Raw genomic sequence first — 23,173 nt, 5'->3', positions numbered from 1 at the left:
TATTTTATCGTAAGGCTGTTTCCTTAGGTGTGGAGGCATGGTAAGGCTGGGGAAATGCATAGACTTCCAGGGATATACTGAAATCTCTCAATCGCCTGAGGATTTTAAAACAGCCTTTCATTAGTCATGTTTTACAAGTGTTGAATAAGCACTGAATAGGAATAGGAAGACTTGGGTTCTGATCATGGTCGTACCACTCTCTGGTTATATGATCCTGAGACAGACACTTATCCTGTGTTCATAAATTTAAAAATGAGGGAGCTGAAAGGAATGACAGCTAAGGTATTTTAAAGGTTGCTCTCCAGCAACTTTAAAAACTGAATGTAGTGCCTAAAAGAAGATTTGACCTGCTCAAGTTCATTACAGCTCATTCCCTTATAGAAACAGGTGCTTTCAGATCAGCAATGGCACAATGAGCAAAGATCCTAAGTGTCAAAACTCATCAAATGACTACTGTAATAGAGCAGATGATCAGGTTTGACATTTCTTTTGAAAAATGAATATTTCAACATTTCCTAATGTTCTAAAATGAATGTGGGAAAGGGTATTCCCAGGGCTTCTAAATAGCACAGTTAAAGCTGCATTCTATTTTACCAACATCATGGCTTAATTAAGGTCTATACATAAGTGTAAATGATTACTGTTTACAAAGTCAGCTGTATGAGGTACAGATTTCCATTGGTAGTATAATTAAGAGTTCCAGATATTTATAAACATTTTTTATTTCAAAATGACAAGTCATCTTGTACTAAATTAAAAAAAGATCTAATATAACTGTCAAGGAAGACATTATCTTTCTTTACCCCAGATCATAAATTATGGGTGGAATATTCATTACCTCAAAAGGGAAACCCTGAATTCATTTAGCAGTCACACCCCATTCCCTCTCCCACAGATCCTGGTAACCACTAAACTGCTTTCTATATCCAAGGCTTTATCTTTTCTGGATATTTCATATAAAACGAATCATACAATATGTGAACAAAATTAAATTATGGGTGGAGAAACACTAAATTGAAAGATTTGGTAGGTCTTAAATTTTTGTTTTATTGAATATTATTAATTTAATGTGTATGTGATGTGCTATTGATTTGATTGAGCAGGAACTGGTGATTAAACTTTTTTACAATAAGTTTTCACCATGCCTGAGAATGTTATGTTAAGAGGGCCTCCCTCCTGGTTAGAGGATGTAGCATTCACACAATGGTTGAGAGACATGTTGAACATCTGCTATGTACCAGGCTACTCTTTTATTATCATTGAATCATTAAAACAGCATCATAAGGACATACTATAATTATTGACACTTTATGAATGAGAACGATAAAGCTCAGAATGGTCAGTACAAGTTGTTTGATTCAAAGGCTATGCTCGCTGGGTAATACCACACGACCATCACCAAATAAAATGTAGCTAAAAGGGCAACATTTGGGGTATGCCTCTGGAGGGGACTGAATTGAGGGGGGATATAAGCAGAGAACTAGGGAAGTCACAAGGCAATGAGAATTGTGTCCTTGTGCAACACTTCTCAAATTTCAACAAGCAGACTAGTCACTTGAGGATGTTGTTAATTGCAGAATATCATTCAGTAGGTTTGGGCTGGGACTGAGATCCTGCTATTCTAACAACTCCTCAGTGATGCCAATGTCGCCGAACCTCAGACCACACTTTGAGTAGCCAGGTGTTAATGCGCCTTGACTGGTTCAGTACCATGGACAGTAGAGCAGGTGGGCTACCACTACCATCTTCTCTGCCATTTCTCTCAAACCTCTAATATCTTCTGTGGGTAGATTCTTGTAACAAAACACACAATCAGAAATTTTTAAAGTACTTCTTGGGTTACTAGCAGCTATGTGGTGATCCTTCCCTTTATATAAGTAGGTACAAATCTGTCCAGAGGAAAGAACTGGGGTTTTAGAAGGGAGAGAGTGTGCATTTTAAAAGTATATGCCACTAGTGCTACTCAGGTAGAAAGAATCTAATCAGGTTTATTATCAAATAGGGAATTCATAAAATATTTAAGTAATATTATCAGCCTCAACATTATAAAATATCTATTTGAGATATCTAAGTTGCACATTTGATGAACAGAAACTAGCAACATCTTTCTGCTGCTAAATCTACTCAACTATTAGCCAGTTGTACATAATGAGAGAGAAAAATTTTAAATATGGCAAAATGCTACTCAAAATAACAGTGAAATTAAAATGATTTAAAAATTTTATTTTAAATGTATTTCTGCTACCTTTTGCTTTCTTCTGGATTCTTTCCACCTAATTCCATATTTTAAGGATGAACTCAGACAGATAATTTTCTTTGACTTTGTCCTTCTTTACCCCTTACTTTGAAACAGCAACTCCGGGTGCCGGCAAAGCTTCCTCAGGGGCTTTATGACTATCAATTTATTTCACAGCTGGAACAAAGCAATTCAGATAAGAGTCTGGCAAACAATTCCATTTGTTTGCCATTAAAGATATTTTTATTTTCTGGTTGAGGAATTTTTTTCTTAGGTCTGGAGATGCTATGGGCTACATTTATGGCAAAAGCAAATGACTACCATCCCACATAAACCTTCTAATAAGCCTTCCCTTAGCCTTGTTACATGATCTACTTATGAATATTTGTTCTTTTTCATTTTAATATATGTTTTCAAAATGAATTCATTCAAAATGTTTTGCCATCCATCGGGATTATATTTTTAGTGTACCAAGAATGAAAATGTTGAACTTCATATTTCAACATTTTTTCTCAAGTCAATTCTTGACTCCAGAGGAAGTGTCTTCTTTCTTACTATGTTAATAGCATTAAAACAAGTTTGTGGTGTGTGTGTGTGTGTGTAACTAAATATGTGTTGAGGAACTGTGTCACAGGTAAAAAGAGTCTTACATGTATTATTTCATTTAATTTGTGCAAAAATACTTTGAAATAGGTTTGTTCCTACTTAAGGGATGGGAGAAATGAAGTTTCAAGTCCTTCTGTTAGTACGTAGTTGAGCTTGAATTATAGGGAATGTTCTCTTCCCACTATGCACTCTTGTCAAATGGGTTTGTTCTAGTGGAAATTTACACATCTCAGAAGGACACTGCAAAAAATATTATATGTGAAGTGCAGTGCAGCTTGATGGTGAGAGCTTCCATCCATTACCTCAAAAGAAGATATGGAGCTAAATTCAAAATCCATTACTGGCATGGTATTTTTGCTGCGCTTTTCCCAGATGGAGGGATACTGGTCATTAACAGAGATTAAATAATTTACCTGAGTTTGAGCACTCAATGACAGGGAAGAATTTATAACTAATCTTGGGAGTTGCTTGGTCTACTGAATTGCAGATAATCCTCTATTTATAGAATACTTTACCCCAGTTTTTCTGAGACTAATAGTAATTATTTTTAACAGAAATGTAAATAATTCCCCTTTGGTGATCTTATGTAGTCCATTTTTCTGCTTCTTTTTTGAAATCTAAGTTCAGAAATGAATCATCAATATTTGTGGCCAAAAGAATGTGCTTATTCCTTATTTCATGGCCTTCATCTTTGAGGGAGGCTCAGTCTTTCACTGTGTAACATGGCTAGATGACCATTTAAAATGTGTCACTACTCGTCTTAGGATGTCATGTTTAATGATCCTGATGGACACCATGAGCCCATTCTTCATTTCCTAGGAAGCTACTGAACATAATCAGGAGATATCCTCTCTCAGGAGCTTTACAGAGAAATGTGGTTTCAAGATATTTCGTCATAAAATGTAGAGGCTACAACTAGAAGGAAGGCACCATGGAATCACGCTCCTTTAATAGGATGCCTGGACAAATGTGTAAGAACACCTAAGTGAGTTGAGCAGTTGGCTGTGGGCTAAAGATTATAGAAACAGGTGGGGCAAAAATAAAACCACAGATGGTTTACAGGGGTGACTCATTTCTCCACCCCCTTCCAACTTCCAACCCCTTTAGTTTTTAGTTTTGTTTTTAACATTTTGATTGTGAAATTTTTACTAAAAGTGCCAAATCTCCAAGTTCCTCTAGTCGAGACAAGAAGATTGTACCAAAGAAATCCATTTCTACAGCAGTCTCTCTTCACTGCCATATCTGATTTCCAAGATTTTTTTTAATGTTAAAAGGTTTTCATGGAATTCTATTCTCTCTCTCTCTCCCTCTCGCATACATTTTCCACATCCAGAAACAAACCCTTCTTGAAAATGAGATCAGCAGATTGCACATTGAAAGACACAAATACACTGCACTAGAATGCCATACTTGCCCTCTAGTTACCAGCTCAAATACATTCAGGAGACAGATAGGTACAACCCACTCCCTGCGCTGGGGGATTGTATGCTCTGTACATGCCAGGGTTGTGGTTGGAATATCTGGTAATCCAGAGTTTTACATAAAACTTTATTTACTGAATTGACCGGCATATATACAACCATCAGTTCTGTCTCTGCGGAATAGGAGGTAACTATCATTAACATTTTACTCTGTGAATAGGGCACAGTCCCCACTCACAGGATGTTTGGGGGCAAGGCGGATTAACCTACACCCCTCCTTGACTGTGATGTTTGGAGTTGAACCTAAGCACTGCTCATCGAAGCCCTCAACTATCCGGTTCGCCCTCGTCCTCCCTGCCCATGACCCTCGCCCCCGAGCCGCTCTCCCGGACCCCTTTCCGGGCTAGATCTGGTGGGCGCTCCAGAGCGGTGTAGAGAGCGGACGTTCGCGGTGTCCGCTCCGCGCGGGGTTTGGCTCCGCTTGCGCAGCGCCCGCGCAGCCCGCCAGGGGGACCCCGACCCGCCCAGGCGGCGTCTGATAAGAAAGAGTCCGAGGGGCGTGGAGCCAGGGTCCTGCAGCGCCTGCTCCAGGAAAACCGGGAATCAGCCGCGTCTTCTCCACTCCTCCGGGGGCTGGCGGGACCCCGGCTCCGAGACCGGGGGCTCCAGCGAGAGGCTCGTCCCGAGGGTGGGAGTGTCCGTTTCCACCCTCTGGCCTTCCAGCCCGGAGAAGAGCTCCTGGAAGCGGGTATTTTGTTCTCAAAGATAGGTTTTTGTCTGCGGTGATTCCCTGTTCTGGAAGTGCAACTTTGCGGCCGCGGCACAGGTCTTGGGGGCTGGGGGTCCTGGAGGGAGAGGATTGGATTTTGTCTGCATCCTCGAGGAGGAGGCTGGCGGCGAGATTGGGGGCGGCCGGGCCGGGGGCGTTCCCACGGGTCGTGGACGGCGTGGCCACGCTCCTGGTAGCCCGCCCGGCCCCCTGCACCCCGTGCCCAGCCTCCTCTTCGGCGCTTGGGGCGTGAGGTTCGGTGGGCATCTTTCGGGAGCCGAGCGGAAAACTTTTCCCTTCCCAGCCCCCGGTCCCTTTTGTCTTTCTTGCGCGGCGGCGGCGACGACTGAGCAGCGATTCCCTGTCCCCTGCCCGGCGCCCCGCGCCGGGTGACCTCCGAGGGCGGGAGCGCTCGGACTCCGTGCGCCCTACGGCTGCAGCCGGCGACCCACGGCGGGCACACACAGCGACGCGCCCCCCGCCCAGAGGCCGCGGCCGCCACTCCCCTCCGCCGGCCCGCACCCCTCGCCGCCCGCCCCCTCGCCTGACTCATCCGCCTGCCGTGGCAGCGCCGCGCCCGCTGCCCGAGCCCCGCCGGGATGGGGAGGGAGAGCGCGGCTGCCCGCGGCTGCCGAGCTTCCTGCTGACGCCCCCGACCCCGCCGCCTCCTTCGCTCGGCTCCGGAGGCGCCCGACGTCCCACCAGCTCCGGGAGTGAGAGCCGCGACAGGCGACCGGACCCCCGAGGCCCCGAGCTCGGGACAGGTGAGGGGGAAGGAAAGGGTGCTGCCGGCGGTGGGGAGGTGGGTGGGCAGTCGGTGCAGCTGAAACGGGGCGCTGCTTTATTCCCCCTCCCCCGCCCCGCTTGGGACCCCGGAGTTAGGGTAAACACCGTCTCCTGAAGTTTGGGAAATAAACCAAGCCCGCCGTCAGTTCCGGACTCCCCAGTCCTCAGAGCGCAAGAGCAGCCGTGCGGGGCAGCCTCCCAGGACCCGGAGCCTTGGAGCGCCTGGCTGGGTTTCTCCAAGCTACACCCTCCTTTGTCTCCGTTCCAGAGAGTCAGCATTCTCTGTAAAGATGTCCACAGCGTAATTTATAGTAGTCCTTGGCAAGAGCAAAGTGTGGTCAGGGTTTCCTAAAGCAATATCTGTATGTGGTAGTATCTTCGTAGGCGAAATGGAGACGCGAAGCAATTGTTTGCCAAGTTCAGCACTATTCTTCTCCCTATGGAGTCTGTCCTTAAGAGAAAGGGCTGAGGGTTTGAAAAATTTTCTCCATTAATCATTCTTTTGCTATAATTAATTGCCCAAGCCAACATTTCACATTTTGTAGGTACAAGCTGTGTGTATTTACTGCCGCTAGATTTCGACTGAGAAGTATGTGTATGTGTGTGTGAGGGGATATTTGTAATAAGAACAGTTCACTATTTCAGTGCCAGTTTCAGGCATTGGTAATGCCAGAAAGTCAGATGCTTCACATTTATGTAATTTACTCATGGAAGTCAGACCAAGTACACCTTAGTCTGGTGTTGGACTAAGCATGTTGGGCTAAAGTGTCTCTTACCCGGATTTTTCTTCTAAAGACCTTCAGAAGTAGTTGTGGACCACTGTATATACAGAAAACATTTCAAGAATCAACAACTATTCTTATTTGTCAGTAAGAATATTGAACTCTTAGGTTTTGCTGTCAAACCGAGTTCTGAGATACACTTTCTGTAGTGCTTTATGAATAAATTATTACCAACTCCTATGAAAGCTATTTACTTTGCTGGTTTGTCATGTCTTGCATTATGGAAACACTTATAAAATGACCTTCAAGTTTGTTATTTGGCTACTGATACTAGAATATATTACCATTTTGTAAAAAGTAGGCTAAATTTTGAAACTTCTCAAATCTTACTTTATTTTTCCACTACTTTTTCCCCATACAGAAGCATCTGCTTTAGTTTCATGCTTTTCAAACAGCTTAAGTGAAGAATAGGCATCTTCTTAAGAGAAAGTAATGCTTCTATTAAGTAGAAACTATAGTTAAATGCCTTAGTAATGTCATGAGGTATTTTTTACTCAAAATATATATACTGAAGGGTTAGGAATTATTTTCTCTAATGAAGTCCTACTACAGAGCTCATAATTGTGAGATGACTTAGGTATAACTTGTAACCCTGGTTATAATTAGCTTTGTATCCTAGGCTGGGGAATCTTTCAGTGAAAGAGAGTTGTGTGGGGAGCTTCTGTATGCAATTTCCAGGCAGCTGGCACATAGAGATTTACCTGTTGCTTCTGAGTCAGGTCCAGAGAACACATGTAGTATTCCAAAGGCACCCATAAGCAGAATGGATTCTTCAGGAACGATCATTGTAAAGAATGATGGCTGCACTTGTATTCCAACTTGGAGGAATTATTAGTGAAGCTTTTGAATCTTCCCAGAGTTAGATTGCTATACTTGGACTTTTGTAGTTTCAGAATTTTGACAACAGCTCATTGGACAGAGAAAGATAACTACTGACATACAGGGGGAGTGGATTTGAACAGTTTGTTTAAATTCTCTTATTCCCATGATAATTCTCAGCATAAAGGGAAAGAAATTCTTTTTAATTTAGGAAAATAGATAAGAACAAAAATAAAAGCAGATGTCACTTCTTACATTTCTTAAACAAAATTAGTAGAAGATAAAATAGTCTTCATGGTAATGCATATTACTTATCAATAGAATGTACAGTCTAAAAGAGGAGGCAGTTTTAAAATAAATTTCATTTAGTGTTGCTCTCCCTAAATGGGAGACCGCATGGGGAGTTCGGTCAAGCAGAACACATTTGCAAAAAGAACTTGCGTAGAGATGGAAAAAACAAATCTGCAGTGAGTTGGACCCCTCATTTTATGACGGAAGATATGATTTGCAGTTTTATCAAGTGTATTCATTTCAGGACTTAAGATATGTTTTGTCTGCTAAGGTCTGATATGTGCCCAAGCATTCAGAAAACATGGGTGAACCCTTGTTATGGTGCCAGGCTTGCTGAAGGACAGCAAAGTAGCCTCTCCTATGGGAGCTTACAGGCTGGCGGGGAGGGGACTGGAAAATGTGCTATAGATCGCTGAGCACCTGGAATAGTCCTTGAGCATCACGGGACTGGTTCACACTGGGGAGCAGGATGGTGGATTTCCAAGGACACTGGATGGGGAGTCGGAAAACCCAAGTTGTTGTCCTGGCTGAGACACTAATGATGTGGCCCTGGGTATGTTTCTAGGCTTTTCTGAGCCTCTCTGCTTTCATCGACAGACCAAGGACTTTGTGATCTTTTCATCCTCTTTTTAAAATACTGCCTGATGAGGAGAAATCAGGATGTGTGGGTGGTGGTGGGGTGGTGAGTAGAGTTTGGGTTGGGGGAAGACAGGCTGGAGAAGACAGGCTGTGCTGGACACAGGGAAAGAATAATGGCCATGATAATAGAAGGTCGAGGAGATCCGACCTGGGGCATCTGGCCCATCGTTGGTTATATGAGTTTAAAATACATAACAAAGTAATAAATAGCAACATTCACTTAGTACTTGATGGTTTTCGATGAATTTTCACACATAATGCCAATTGATTTTCATTACAACCACAAGAGTTTATTCAGGCAGAAAGGTGGTGAAACCAGGAGTAATTTCTTAAAGCACGTTTGCACCAGTACGCTCCATTGCCTTTCTGTAGAAACAGGAAAAGCTAGAACACACTTTGGAAACCCTGTGTAAATGGGAGAGAGATATAAGGGTGGCTTCAGATTTTAGTGGGGTTTCAAATTTCCGAGTAAAAATTTAGGTCACATGCTGGAAGATAAGAATCTCCAATTGTGAGATCAAGACCTGACACATCTGGAATTCTGATTGTTAATCTTTAGTTTGATTACTCCTGTTCTGGGCTTCCTCCTCATCTCATCTCCCTCCCCATCCTCAGCAGGAGTTCTGGTGATATGATTATTACAGTCATTGATAAGACTTTTCCAAGAGTTTTGAGTGCAGTTGGAAGAAGGAAGTTCTCATATAAAGGTGGGGATTCTTGGACCATTGTACTGTTAATTAATGGGATATGTTCCAATAGCAAACTGTGCTTTGGAAACTGTCACCAGAGGTGAAATTACACAAAATTCATGGGAATGTGAGCAAAGTGTGAAGATGTGGATCTGTGCATTCCTTCCTACAGTGCCCTTGTCACTCTGCTCCAAGCACTAAAGGGGGGTCAAGTGCACTAAAGGGGGCCAAGTCCTCTCCCCCTCCCCCTGTGCTCCTGTGGAAGGGAGCTGATCAGGATTCATCTGGTTATACACTCGAGGGACCTACATTTAACTGCATTCGGCAGAAAAAGTAGATTTATTGGCTCATGTGACTGGAAAGTCCAAACGTGGACTTTGCTTTAGTCATGGCTGGAACCCAGAACCTCACATGACTTTGTTAAGGTTCTTTCTATCTCTCCCCATTTCTCAGCTTCTCTTCTTTCTGAATCAGCTTCATTCTGAGGCCTCTTTCTACGTACTAAGAAAGGTGACCACTGTTAGTTCCAAACCTGCATCCTTGGGCTTTTGATCCATAGGAAAGAGAGGTCTTGTCTCTTCCAGGTCCCATTTATAGAAATCTCCTGAAAGGGCTATGGTTGGCCCTGCTATGGAGGTCATTGAATCAGTCTCTGTGTCCAGCAGAGACTGCTACTGTGATAGTCTTGGACTGGATCATGTGCCCAACCCTGTGTATATGTGATGCTAGTGGTGGGATGGGGAAAAGGGGACCGGTAGAGGCACCATGATTGACAGTTCTGTTAAGGTCATATAGATCTCCCAAGACAATGAGGCTGCCAATCAAAAACAACATGTCTATTATTGCGGAGACTTGCCCCCTCCATTTATTTTTTAAATTTTATTTATTTATTTATTTATGGCTGTGTTGGGTCTTCGTTTCTGTGCGAGGGCTCTCTCTAGTTGTGGCAAGCGGGGGCCACTCTTCATCGCGGTGTGCGGGCCTCTCTTGTTGCGGAGCACAGGCTCCAGACGCGCAGGCTCAGTAGTTGTGGTTCACGGGCCCAGCCGCTCCACGGCATGTGGGATCTTCCCAGACCAGGGCTCGAACCCATGTCCCCTGCATTGGCAGGTGGATTCTCAACCACTGCGCCACCAGGGAAGTCCCTGCTCCCTCCATTTTGAGACAGCCACTTGCACAACGATGTGAAGTTTGCACATGGAAGCAACTCAGGTGACCACGGCCATGCAAATTCCAGAAGTGGGACCTTCCTCCCAGCCAAGGCAAAGCTAGGTGATGAAATAATTCCCTCCATGTCTAGACTTTGCTAAGAGGACCCAGAATATTATTGAATGAGGAGCCCACCATTTATCCATGTCCATGTGCTTTTAGCAAATACCCCTGTGCCTTATTTCCAGCCTAGGGTTCTTATTTCCAGAAGCCCTGGTCTTCTAGGGATCATTTGATTAGAGACCCCTACTTTGGGCATTATGAGATTAGAGACCCAGTGACACAGTGACAGTTTGAACAAGGAAGTAAAGTGATGAACACAGAACTATTGTTTATACAAGTTTATTGAGTTTGTGGGAAATGGGCAGAGGGGAGGCAGCAGGCACAAATTAGGGTTACCACTTAGGAGACCTAAGGTAATAGGCCCCAAATTAGAATATTGGCATGTGTGAGCAACATTATTAAGGTCTGGTGAGGATGAAGGAGCATCTGTGTTGACAAAAACATTGGTAGGATGAAACAGATCAAGGGGAACCAAACCAGGAAGGTAGGCTGGGCCAGTAGGTGAAGTGGCTGTGTGTTGTAGGTAGATTCATAGCAACTGGACTGTATCGAAAGGAGGCCTGTGGCCACCACGTGTCCTAGGGGCGAAACCTTTATATGTGTAGCACTGACATTTATTAAAGACCTACCTAGTATGCCAAGTCCCATGTTAAATGCTTTACATTCATTATGTTATTGACATCTCATAAAAGCCCTCTACTGTGAGAAAGCTGAAAGTTAGGGAGGTAAATAAGTTGCTCAAGGTTATGTGGTCATTAAGTGGTAGACCTGGGATTCAAACCCTGGCAGTCTGAAACAAAAGCCTGTGCTTAAACTATGCAACACCACCTCTCAAGGTCAAGGTCAGAATCTAGTATATCAGGCCAAATTGAAGGATGGGCCCCAAATTGGGCCTCCCAGTAGGCAACCAGAGTGCCAGAAGTCCAGGTCAGACAGAGGGGTTGGAATAGAGGCTATCAGGGTGAAGGTGTAGAGCATTCGTGCTCAGTGGCAAGCTGGACAAGAGTGCCACAGGAAGAATAGAACAGGCGTAGATTCTTGGTTTGGGGGGGTACAGGGAGGAAAGTGAGTGGGGGCAGCATCAGGAAGTTGAATAGGTGGGCAGATCAATAGAACTAGAGCTTGATGGTTAATCTGAGAATAGGAACTCTGCCATCTGCCCTGCTTTAAATATCCTTCGTGGTGTAAGTCAATAAGAATACGGGATGGGCAGCTCCTTAGAGGGAGACGGAGTTCTATTAGTTGTCAGGCACTCTTAGGGGAAAAAAGAGCTAACATTTGTAGAGCATCTGCCATGTGCCTTAGATACATAATCTCACCAAGTCTTCATTAGACTCCTGGGAGGAGATGTATTTCGGCTCTTTTTTTTTTTTTTTTTTGAGCAAGGTAATGAAGGCTTAGAGAAGTTAAATTACTTGCCTGAGCTCCTGGAGCCAGACTGGAAAATGAAGGAGCTGTCATGGAAACCAAGATATATCTGTATCTCCACCCCATCCTGGATCTTCAGGGAGTGATCCTGGTCCTGGCAGGGCAAGGTCAATTTCAAGTCTGGGCCATAGACATGGGGAAGTCAACAGGGATGTATGGTTGGGAAGGGAGATCGTGAGTGAACGTTTAGACATGTGAATGTGAGCTGAGAGCAGGTCACCTGAAAAGCGTTGTCCAGCAGGACTGTATCCAGCTTTGGCAGAAAACTTAATAACCTAGTAGGTTTTTCCCCCTCAGTGCAGGATCGCTATCATCATGCAGGATAGATACGTCAGCAAGTCAGATGTTTGGAGGGCTTAATTTTAGTCACTGACTTCAGTTGAAGAGAAGGGACCTCTGCCAGCTGTCATGGCCTGAATTTACCTTTATACACAAAGGTACTTTTCCCAGAAATATGATAAATAAGAAATAGATACATACATGGAGAGAGTTGGAGAGAGAGGAAGAGCATTAGCACATACTGAATGTAGCAGGTATGTGGAATATACTCCAGCTATAAAGGTCTATACTTGAAGATGCTCTAAATGAAACTATTTACTGATGAAATATTAGTGATATATCATTCCCCAACAAATGCAAGGTCAAACTGGTCTCTGTGTAAATTTATGACTGGATGTAGATGTTCGCTGTGTGCAGTGAACTGTGTATACATATGATAAGAGGAAGGGGAATGAAAAGGTAAGTGAAAAGAAATATTTGAGACATAGTTTTGAGAATTCATAGCCTATTGGGGGAGGTAAGACAACCATGCGTAAACTTTTAAAGCAGCACAATGGAATAATATGATTTCAGAGTTGGCAGGATCTTTCAGAGAGTAATCAGGATCACAGTGTTAGCCAGTATTATGAAATACAAACTGAATAGTAGCAGATGAACATAAACGTTATGGAAACTAAAAGGAGTGGAACCATCTGAAACCTGGAAGGCTGATCAGGGGAAGCTTCTGGGAGTTCTGATAAGTATGGGCAGAAAGAAGAGACAAGCATATTCCAGGTAGGATGACTAAACTTCTCAATGAGCCAGAGACCACTGGGAAATGACTTGTAGTTGAACAGGTTGGGTTTGCTACTTGTTACAGTGAGGGAAAAGGTACACCACAGGAAAACATGGGGTGTCGCAGTAAAAGGGTGTTAGAAATACGTGATTATAGGATTTGGTCTCGTAAGTGATTTGGGAGAGGGTTTAAAGAAGCAGGACTTTGCTCTGCATTGAAGCAGGGATAATGCTATGAGTTTGTATCTTAATAAGTCTTATCTAGAAGGAGCAAGACTAGAGGGGCTGACATTATAATTGGCAAAGATGCAGCAAATACTCATTAGCCAGATTAGGGGAATATTGGTCATTTTGGGGGTTGGATAATATTTGTGTTTTTGTTTGTGTTCAGATAGGATTACACAGTGGTCTTGTTTCTGTCCTGATTCATCACGGTCACAGAGTGGCCTCGTCTGGTGTGGATGCACTGTGAAATCATTTCCATCCAGCAGGAGAACCCCAGGGCCAGCTCCTGAATGTCAGGTCTACTGTGCTCTTTCATAAACTGCAAATTATATTCCAGAGTGTACCTGATTTCATGCACCAACCGAGATTCCCATTACAATATGATCCTGTTAGTGAATTCTTCTCTTGGAGTTATTGAGGTGATTTTCTTCCTATTTTGTAAAATTTTATTTAATAGCATTTATTAAGTTCCCACTGTTTACCAGGTACCCTGTTAGATTCTGGGGAGGTCAGGATGACAAGGATCTCAAGAATCTCATAATCTAATGAGAGAACTGCACGCAAGTCAGTGACTGTGATGCCTTGAAATAAAGCTGGTAGGGATATGAGAATAGGTGAAGAAGAATAGGGGCTCCTGGGATGAAAGTGGTGCTGAGAAAGGGTAGGCTCTTTTACAGACAGTGAGCTAATCACAGAGGTGCTGATAGGTTGGCAGCTGCTAAGGTATGTTTGCAGTTTTGAGAATCAGCATCTTTGGGCTGAAATGCAGTATGAATCCAAAGATTCTCAGTCCTCTCTCTAAGCTGATCTTCGTATAGAAGAGGCACGCATTTTTGGCTCACTTGGCAAAGCAAATATCAGGTCAGCTCAGTGCAAGTATGAGAACATACATGTGCAAGTATTTGTGATACAGTTGACAGCATTTCTGAAGGGGTGTTATTATTTCTAATAAAAGCAATACATGCTTCTAATGAAAACTTTGGAAAATACAGTAACTATAAAAAAAAATCAGGGAGAAAATTTGCCTATAATCCCATGACCCAAAAGCACCCATAACAGTTTGGCATTTTTCTTCCCCTTTATATTTAATGAAGTTTTTCCATAGTTAATAACATATTACAATGTGCTCTGTTTGCTTAACCTTGTGTCCTAAATATTTTCCAGCTTCTCAGCAAGCTTTATTAATGTTGTATAATATTTGATTGTATGATTTACCATAATTTATTAACTATTCCCGTAAGATTGGACCGTTAGGCTGTTTCCAAATAACTGGTCTTATAACTGACGTTTTGATGAAATCTTTATTCATATTTCAGATTACTTCTTTAAGCAAGATCCATGGAAAGGTAATTCCTGGGTCAAAAAGTATAAATATTTTAAGACCTTTGGTACTTAATGCCAGACTGATTTTCAAAATAAGTGAACTTGTGATTGACAGTGCAGGGGAATCCCCCCTCACCGTGCCTGCCCTAGGAGTTTATTTTTTTCTTAAATGAGAAAAGCTACCATTTCAAAATGAGTAACAGTTACGCCAACTGCTGATTTTGTTCCTTTGTACCAAAACCTCTCTTTCAGAGTGGAGGTTGGTCAAATGTTGTGATGAACCACTCGATTTAAAAAAACTTACAAAGTGGTCCTGAATATTCAGATAGGGACCCATGACAGAGAGAAAATTAGCTTGTGAATGACTTTTTTTTTTTTTTAATTTTATTTATTTATTTATGGCTGTGTTGGGTCTTCGTTTCTGTGCGAGGGCTTTCTCTAGTTGCGGCAAGCGGGGGCCACTCTTCATCGCGGTGCGCGGGCCTCTCACTATCGCGGCCTCTCTTGTTGCGGAGCACAGGCTCCAGACGCGCAGGCTCAGTAGTTGTGGCTCACGGGCCTAGTTGCTCCGCGGCATGTGGGATCTTCCCAGACCAGGGCTCGAACCCGTGTCCGCTGCATTGGCAGGCAGACTCTCAACCACTGCGCCACCAGGGAAGCCCATGAATGACTTTTTAAAGCCAATGACAGGCAGGCGCATCGTGCGAGGGCACACTTCAGACCGTAGTGTGGAGAACCTGCGAGTGAAGATGATGCTGGACAAAGGCCCCACTTTTTGGAGCAAACGCTCTGCCAGCCCCGCCTCTGTAGCTTGGCAGTCAGGCCCTCGCAGTCCTGGAATTGTGGAACATTTGGGACTGTTGCGCTCGTGGTCCCTACACTGTTTGAAGGGGCTGTTACCCAGGGAGCATGGTCTGTTTTGTTCAGGGCTGTGCTCTCAGCAGGCGACCCAGGAGGAGTTAGTGCTGATGGGTAGAACTTGAGGTCGGCTGTGCCCTAAGGTAGGATGTAAACACCTGAGGGATAGCTCCTTCCCGAGGCCCTCCGCCCTCTTAGTCACTGATCCCCGCAAAACGAGCCAAACAAAGATCCTGAATTTGGAACCTTCTGGTTTTACCCCCTTTTCCAAAGACAAGCCAACCATATCGAAGTGTCCGGTTTTCAGAGTGATAAACCTTGCCTTATTCCACAAGAAGGAGGAACTTGGAGTTTATTCAGACCTCTGTGGGGTGTTTATTGCCCCAAAATATTGCTTGAGACTACAAAGGAACTATTGAACTTTACCATAGCAGTCAATTTGAGGTGGTTTTTGAGTGCCTGTTTCAATGTTTCCACAACTGCTTTTTTGCTGTAGAAATAATTCACAACTACAATAAAAATACTTCTGTTTTTCTTCTAAAAGTTGGAGAATATTATTATAGTGTTATGACTCCATTTTCTTCTGTGGATCTCAGTCAATAATTTTGAGCAAAATTGTTTTCATTCATTTGTTCACCAAATCATTATTTACTGAGATTCATTCAGTAGTTGCTGTTGAATTATATTTATGACCCATTTTGTCAAATGTGAGGTGTGCCTTACACCATGATAGTGTAGAAAACCAGGTAGGAAAGTATGACCTATACATTTATTATTTGCTCTCTGATGAAACATATAAAAGTTCATCATGCATAACGTAGTAAATGCAAGCTCTGTAGGAAGTTCATTCACTAATAATTGATTCAATAAATGTTACATGCCGGGAGCTGGGGATAGGGTAAAGATCAAAAGAAAGGTTGTGGTGGAGTGTACATCCTAAATGAGGAAGACAAGTCAGTTTCAGGAAGTAGAAAGTCCTATCAGAAAAGGAAGGAACCTGATGTAACAGAGTGCCTGGGGTTCTGTAGATCAGAAGGTCAGGAAAGACCTCTCTGGGTTTGTCATTTGAACTAAGACCAGCCTTGCATATTGGGGAGGGGAGGTAGGCTTTATTTTCAGGGCACTGGGAAGCCATTAGAAGGTTTTTCTTCTGGAGCATGATGTTTGAGGTCATTTATTAAAAATAGTGGTTGAGGTTTAGAATGCTAAGCAATATTGTGATGATGGTGTTGGAGCCGGGAACAAAAGCAACGTTCGCGTTAGAAACTCCCTGTGTAGTTCTGCTCAAGATGTGCGCTACATCATTATGTGGCTGAAGGCATCCCATAAATAGTATATCCACCTTCAAAGGGTTTTTAATATGACTACAAATATTCTATATTAATATAAGTATAGTTCTGTCCATAAAATATAAACAGCTTAATCAGTCCACTGTGAAGTTTTTATGTAAAGCTTATATTTTTTTAACTGTGCCTAGCACAGTGACTTGTGTATTGTACGCATTCAGTAAATGTTTGCTGAATTAATTATATTGAATCTTCTATATTGTCAGTAAAATATCACCCTACGACATAAAATCACATTTAAGACAGAGTATTTTTATGAAAAGACCAAATCATTTTTTAGAAAAAAATTTAGATAAAATTTAGGTAAAATGTTAACTGTACTCTGAATATTAATAATAATTTTCAATTATAGTCAAAATTAAAAATTGAAATATTGAAAATAAAAATCTAATACGCAGCTATAATTATCTTCTTTATATGCAGTATAGGTGGAAGTCTCTGGAAAGTCCACATGTTAGATAAAGGTTTCATTAGCATCAGTTGGTTTTATAACACTCTATTTAACACATGTGGAAATTCCTTATTTATTTTATGAGTCTCCCAATCGTTGAATCAACCTCTATTCAGAACTCTTCTGCCAACACCGGCGTAGTGGAATATAGATGATAATAGCATATAATTAGTGATGCTTGTTAAGCTCATTGTCTTCCAGGAGACCGAGTTCAAAATATACTTATTGAGTCATCAGACATTTATGGAGAGTGAGCCAAGTGCCATCCACTGTGGTCAGTTCTGGAAGTTAACAGGCTTCTCGTGAGGAACTCACAGTGTAGAGAGCAATCTGGTACGTACTTAGAGCAAGGGTGAGAGTTTTGAAAGATGATCTTTGGGTCTCCCTGAGTCTAAGCTTGGGGAAAGGAGATGGTAGTGAGTGAAACTGTGCATTATTTCACAGAAGCCTTCAATGTGGAATTTGGTTAGGTTTTTTTTTTTTTAAAAGACAGATTACAAAAAGAAGACAAGGATAAAAAAGGCAGCACGTGCCATCCATCTTTCGGTAACAAGGCCACCTGCGTCCCGATTCTCATTTGTACTGATATGACCCTGGGGGTTCCCCAGCTGCCAGTGACTCGGTGTTCATTTGGCAGGAGACCCAGGGACTGGCAACATCCCCCTGCCTCCCCCAACACACAACCCCATGAACCCTGCCCCCTTGGCTCACCAGCCTTGGGGTCTAGGGACCTAAGCTCCCCCTCCACATCCTCATGGGCACCACTCCTCCAGACCTTCATATACTCCTGCAGCTTTAGATCTGCTGTCTTCTCGGTTGCTAATAGAGCATCACTTATTCATTGCTTTATTCATTCACTCGTTCAATAAATATTTTCTGAGTACCTACTAATTTAGGCACTGGATATATAACAGGAAACAGAACGAAGTTCCTCAGGAGACAGACAATACATGTATACTTTCTTGTGACAAGTAATATGAAGAATGAAGCACAGCTCAGGGACGGAGAGCGCTGGGATGGGGGTAGTGTGGCCTAGTCACGGAAAGCCCCTGTGATCAGGTCTGATGTTCGAGCAGAGCCCTGAATGAAAGGGAGGGAAGGACTCATTAGAAGGTCGGGGGGAGAGGAGAGTGCCAGACAGAGAGCAGGAAGTGCAAAGGCCGGAGGAGGCAGCAGGAGAGGTGGGAGTTGGCTTGGAATGTTTGAATAGCAAAGAGGCCAGTGTGATGAAAACAGAGCAGGGGCTTACAGAGGGCCTTGGGGCCACGAGGGAACTGTGGACTTTACTCTGGGTAGCATAAGAGGCATCTGCCAGGATCCTAACCTACAGTGGGGACTTTGCTGGGCCCAGTCCTCGTGGTCCTCAACTAGTCTCAGAAGGGAATATGCAGCGAGTGGAGGCCTAGGTGTTCTGCCTCATCACCTGTAGGCCCTACCTGATGGGCCTGAACTCCAGTTCAGGATTCTCAGCAGTGATGTGATCCAATGAAATTGACACTGATAAAGACTTTGAAGCAAGAATAACCCAGAGAATTCCAAAGGAGATGTTTTACTTTGAGTGTGAGCAAAATTTTGCTGTGGAGTGGAAACTGTGCATTCACCGATTCAGAGTGTGAGAGCCATGAGGAGACTTTTTCATACAACAGTAAGAAATCTGAAGTCTGGAGAAGCAGTCCGCTTTTGCTAAAGTTCACTTACTAAGTATTAGGTGCAGATACAGGATTAAAATCCAAGCCTTTCTCCTCCTGATCTTGGCTCTTGAAGAATGGGGTGACATACATGGGTTAAGGGAGAGAAACATTGTGAAATTTGGCCGGAGATTAGCTACCTAATAAGAACCAGGACTGTCAGGGTTAATGACTTGGAGCATGCCCAGAAGACCTCCTTAAATATCAGCATTCATTTGGTCGAGAGATGCTCATGGAGCAACTGCTGTGTTCTGCTTACTGACTGCGTGTGGTGCGGGGGGAGCAGCGAGCTGTGTTCACAGGGTGCACATGGAGCTGATGCTCTAGTAACGGGGGCAAAAATTACGTCATAAATGATAAGTGTGGGACTTCCCTGGTGGCGCAGTGGTTAAGAATCCGCCTGCCAATGCAGGGGACACGGGTTCAAGCCCTGGTCCGGGAAGATCCCACATGCTGCGGAGCAACTAAGCACGTGTGCCACAACTACTGAGCCCGCGTGCCACAACTACTGAAGCCTGTGTGCCTTGAGCCCATGCTCCACAACAAGAGAAGCCACTGCAATTAGAAGCCCACGCACTGCCACGAAGAGTAGCCCCCGCTCGCCTCAACTAGAGAAAGCCCGCATGCAGCAACGAAGACCCAACACAGCCAAAAATAAATAAATAAAATAAATTTATATTAAAAAAATGTAAGTGTGATTCGTGGCATGGAGACACACAGATTGCTAGGAGAGAGGGTTTGTGAGTCAGAGGGTCAGTGAAGGCTCCCCTGAGAAATGTCTAAGATGGGACCAGAGACGAGAGGAGCTTGTCTGGAGAAGATGCTTGCCAGAAAGGAAAACCCAAGTAGGGAGGTTGAGGAAGGCAGGAGTTGGATTGCTTTTGAAGGACAGAAAGTAAGCCCTGTTATTGGTCAAAGTGAGCAGGGGAGAGACGATGGAAGGAAAAGCTGTAAGCTGGGCCAGCCATAATGCAGTGCCCTGAGGGAGATGGTAAGGGTTTGATACTTGATCCAAAGAGCAGGCTTTGAAAAAAAGAGGAATGACATGAACTGATTTGCATTTAGGTATCATTCTAGGAGTTTCCTGGTGAAGGAGTTGCAAGAAGCAAGAATGCATAAAGGAAGAGATAACAGGGCCTTCGATCGGTGGCAGTGATGTTCGAGAGAACTGGACAGAGTAAAGACAGGTTTTGAAGGCAGAACCAGCAGACATTGGTAACTGAGAGCATGTGGGAAAATGTGGTCCAAGATCCTCCAAGATTTTAGCATGGATGGTGGTAGTATTCATACAGGTGAGGAAGACTTTTCCTAAGTTCCGTTCATGAGCTCAGTTTTGGACATGTTACATTTGAGTTGCAGGTGAGATATCCCAGGGGAAAGGGCAAGTAGGCTTTTGGACAGATGGGTGTGGAGGTCAGATGATCAATTTAGAATGGAGACATAAATTTGAGAGTCCTTAGCTTGTAGTTGGTAATAAAGTCATGGAGAGAATAGAGACCAAACAAAGAAGGTGACTTAGGAGCATGCTTTGGGGATTTCCACATTTAAGGGTGGTTAGAGAAACATACAGAGAAGTAGCAACCCTGGAGGTAGGAGAAAAGCCAAGGGTGTGATGTCATTCATGAAAGGTACGTGGTATTAGCAAGAAAACTTTGTTTGCCTGCTCCTTACTGAGCCCTTTCTGAAGATTTAAGTTCAATTTCTTTCTCCAATTAAACTTACAAGTGCAACGGTGATGTAGTTTAACCTATAAACTTTTGGGTGAAATGGGATTAGAAATTGCTGAAAATCTTTTTTTGAATTCCATGTCATAGTTGTTGATGCTAAATTAGAACAGAATAAATGCACGAATCATACCTTCACAAAAAAATCATGATAGAATAGCATATCTGAAGGTCATTTTCATTATCATGCTGGTTACTCATCTATTCCTACTATCAGTTCCACTGCTGCCTTCCAATTTGGTAGGTCTTTGAACTTTTTAAAGCATTTGCATACACTTCTTATTTAAAATTTTTTTTTTATTTTCTATTTATTTTTTAAATTTTATTTATTTATTTTTTTAAAGATTTATTTATTATTTATTTATTTTACTTACTTTTGGCTGCATCGGGTCTTAGTTGCAGCATGCGGGATCTTCGTTATGGCATGCAGGATCTTTCCCCACGGCACGCAGGTTTCTCTCTAGTTGCGGCATGCGGGCTTCTCTCTAGTTGTGGTGCACGGGTTTTTCTCTTCTCTAGTTGTGGCATGCAGGCTCCAGGGCGCATGGGCTTTGTAGTTGTGGTGTGTGGGTTCCAGAGCACGTGGGCGCTGTAGTTTGCAGCAAGCAGGCTCTCTAGTTGAGGTGCGTGATCTCAGTAGTTGTGGCACACAGGCTTAGCTGCCCTGCAGCATGTGGGATCTTAGTTCCCTGAGCAGGGATCAGATCCACATCCCCTGCATTGTAAGGTGGATTCTTTACCACTGGACTACCAGGGAAGTCCCCATATATACTTTTTAAAAATTGAGACATAATTGATGTATAGTATATTAGTTTCAGGTATACAACATAATGATTTAATATATGTATGTATTGTGAAATGCTTACCACAATAAGTCTACTTAAATTAACATCCATCAAATTAACGCATAGTTACAAATTTTTTTTCTTGTGATGAGAATTTTTGAGATCTACTCTCAGCTACTTTCAAATATACAATACAGTATTATTAACTATAGTCACCATGTTGTACATTACATTCCCCAGGACTTATTTATTTTAAAGCATTACTAGGTCATATGTTATCTATGTGACAGGCATTTTAAAGCTGTTTTCTCTCCCAGGACACTATAAGGAAAGTATGTAATTTAAAAGAGAGTTGCTTGGATAGCTAGCAGAAGACTCAGAGGATTACCCTGGCTCTTATTACAATTGCATTTTAGCTCATTAAAATTGAAGAGAAAAGACACCTGTTATTTGAGGTTGCCTTTAGCCTCCCCACTTGGGAGCTTAGCTTAGCCCATTCTGTGTGTGACAGTGGACCCTGAGGGAGCATCACATCCTTGTTCTTGTATTTTCCTACAGGAAAAGACACAGTGGAAAGTCACCAGTAGTACGTGAAACTAATGTGCAAAAATAAAAATCATCCTTGTGTGCGCATTGTCACATTAGAGGGGATTAACTACATTTACATTTTCTCTAATCTTCTAATGTAGTCTTTTCATTTTTTAATATTTTTCTTCATATTAAAAGATTATTTAAGATTCAGGAATAACCTTATTTATAATATGAAGTTATCAAAGCACTTAATAGTGCTATTATGTCCATAGTACTTTCTTAAGTTATGATTGACAAGTATATAATAAAAAAACTCTCCTGGACTTTGAGTCCTTTGGGAGTTTGCACCTTGCTGCCCAGGGTCCCCTGTGTCAATGAGAATCCTCCAGACCTCCTTTGGCACCTTTCTTTTGTTATTTGAATGCTTAGAAGGTGAGCTTATCACTGGTTTTATCCATAAGTTTTATCCACTGGCATAAGTGTCCATCAGTTACATAAGACCTTCACAGCAATGTGTCCTAAGAAGTAGTGCTAGATACTGCTGGCTATATTTGATGATCCGTCTTCTTGCTTGCTCCCAACCAAAAAACATTTTTTTTTTTTTTCCAAATGTGTGCCTCTGTGTGAACCATTTCTGAAGATAACCTTTGAGGAGAGAAGTGGGGCCGTTTTCTGGTTCAGAGAGGACTTTTTATAACTAGTCATGGAAGTTGACTTCCCAGTGGTTAACTATGTCTGGTGCAGAAGATGAATGAGAAATAGATGTCAGCCCTGGATTACTGTGCTGGGGACTCCAGTAACTTCTCTGCAAGTGCAGTTCGTTTAGAATGTCAGCCATCTTTCTGTACAACTGCAGTACATTGAGTGACGGTCCCTAAGCTGCCTTGTGCTATGTCAGACACACGTTATAGCATGATATTATTCCTGCAGAGTGGGAGAAAGCCTTTTTTTTTTTTTTTTCTGTTGAGGCGCACATATAAAAAGCAGTTTGTGGAAAGAGGCAGAGTGCCATTTTAAAATTTAAGTGTAGGCACCAGAAAGGTTTATATGGGTCTTATCCTTTAGCTCTATAGTTTAGCCGATGAGATTTGAGGAATTGCTAATTAAAGGTTAACTTTTGAAAGGTTGGTTCCCGGACCTGCTGGACCATCTCTGAGTGGGATCCCATCTCTTACCTGCATTTTCTCTTCCATTCATTCCAGAATCCCTATCACCTGGCTGTCTAGCTCTAGTGGCTCCCCTTCAAAGATACTTTTTAAATATAGAGCCAACTTTTGATTATCTGGGCTATTTATGATTTAAGTGAGATTTTGTTTGAATAAAAGAGTCCCATTGCCAGGGATAATTTGAAAATCACTGGAGAATTCGAGCTTTACACCCTAAAAGCTGTGTGATCTTGGTCAAGTTACTTAACCTCTCTGAGCCTTAGTTCACTCTCCCTAGCGTGGGAC

At 42.8% G+C, this 23,173-nt stretch overlaps 1 protein-coding gene across 2 annotated transcripts in view; it reads left to right on the top strand.

Moving 5' to 3' along the window:
• The first annotated feature begins 5,120 nt into the window (after positions 1-5,120).
• TMEM200A (transmembrane protein 200A) overlaps positions 5,121-23,173 on the top strand; it is a 71,688-nt gene continuing 53,635 nt past the window's right edge. For both annotated transcript variants that reach the window (XM_007190843.2, XM_057528100.1), the window contains exon 1: positions 5,121-5,796. The gene's annotated coding sequence lies outside the window, so the exon portion shown is untranslated. The remainder of the gene's footprint in view (positions 5,797-23,173) is intronic.

Source organism: Balaenoptera acutorostrata, chromosome 14 (assembly GCF_949987535.1).
Source record: "Balaenoptera acutorostrata chromosome 14, mBalAcu1.1, whole genome shotgun sequence".
Classification (NCBI taxonomy): Eukaryota; Metazoa; Chordata; class Mammalia; order Artiodactyla; family Balaenopteridae; genus Balaenoptera; species Balaenoptera acutorostrata.
This window is presented reverse-complemented; position numbering and strand designations above follow the sequence as displayed.